Genomic DNA, 1,430 nt, shown 5'->3' with positions numbered 1-1,430 from the left:
TTTAATTGAAATTACATTTAAAAAAAACTGTCTAACGCAAAAGTAGTAGCAATGTGTTATGTATTTATACCATATATACAAGTAAAACATAAAGTGACAATAGCACAAAAATACCAGTGAAAAGTGTGGAATATACTGTTCTACTGGTTTATATTACATGTGAGATGCTATTATCTGAATATAGACCACTATTAATTAGAGATGTGCACTATAAATCCTAAGGCAATCTTTAAAAGAATTAAAGCAATTCAGTGCTTTCTTAATATTCCTTGATTATGTTTCAATAATTAAACTACTCTCTAAATGTTTGGAAATAAATTGATGATCAACCGTCTACTTTTTCTCAGATACTTTCTGCTTTTGTGTTTTGCTTATTTTAACAAACCTCTGAGCTGTCTCTTCCTCATGTAATGACTTCCAATTGATATGCGTATAAAATATGGGATGCTTCATGAATTTGTGTGTCATCCTTGCACATGGGCCATGCTTATCTTCTCTATATCGTTCCAATTTTAGTATACGTGCTGCTGAAGTGACCACACCTATTTGTTAATCCTAAAAATTCAACAACACATACACAACACTCTAAATTTCTAAAGTATGATGGTACCCAAATCACTGTGACTAAGAGTGAGTTGATTCCATAAGGGTTAAGAACTTGGGTGTTGAAAGTGAACTATCAGGGATAAAGTTCCATCTTTAGCACATACTACCTCAAGCAATTCAATCTTCTGTGCCTCTCTTTTTCCATCTGTAGCACAGTGATGATACAGTTTGGATATTTTCCCTTTTAAATCTCACATAGAATTATAATCCCTAATGTTGGAGGTGGGGCTTGGTGGGAGGTGATTGGATCATGCGGGCAGATCCTGCACGGCTTGGTGCTGTCCTTGCAATAGTGAGTGAATTCTCGAGAGATTTGGTTGTTTGCAAGTGTGTGGGACCTTCTCTACAACTCTTGTTCTTGTTCTTTTTTTTTTTTTTTTTTTTTTTGAGATGAGACAGAGTCTTGCTCTGTCACCCAGGTTGGAGTGCAGTGGTGCGATCTCAGCTCACTGCAAGCTCCGCCTCCCGGGTTCACGCCATTCTCCTGCCTCAGCCTCCCTAGTAGCTGGGACTACAGGCACCCGCCACCATGCCCGGCTAATTTTTGGTATTTTTAGCAGAGACGAGGTTTCACCGTGTTAACCAGGATGATCTCGATCTCCTGACCTCGTGATCCGCCCACCTTGGCCTCCCAAAGTGCTGGGATTACAGGCGTGAACCACTGCACCTGGCCTGTTCTTGCTCTTGCTTTTGCCATGTGATGTGCCTGCTCCCTCTTTGCCTTCTGCCGTGAGTAAAAACCTCCCCAGAAAACAAGCAGATACCATAATCTTTCTTCCCACATAGCTTGCAGAACCATGAGCCAATTGACCTTTTTTTCCTTT

At 40.0% G+C, this 1,430-nt stretch overlaps 1 non-coding gene across 1 annotated transcript; it reads right to left on the bottom strand.

The window, feature by feature from the left end:
- Positions 1–433: 433 nt before the first annotated feature.
- Positions 434–540, bottom strand: LOC116274691. The gene has a single exon (XR_004183475.1). It is a non-coding gene; the product is annotated as a U6 spliceosomal RNA (small nuclear RNA).
- Positions 541–1,430: the final 890 nt, after the last annotated feature.

Source organism: Papio anubis, chromosome 4, assembly GCF_008728515.1.
Source record: "Papio anubis isolate 15944 chromosome 4, Panubis1.0, whole genome shotgun sequence".
NCBI classification, from domain to species: Eukaryota; Metazoa; Chordata; class Mammalia; order Primates; family Cercopithecidae; genus Papio; species Papio anubis.
The sequence above is the reverse complement of the archived record's forward strand: the minus strand, read 5'-3'. Positions and strand labels throughout refer to the sequence as shown.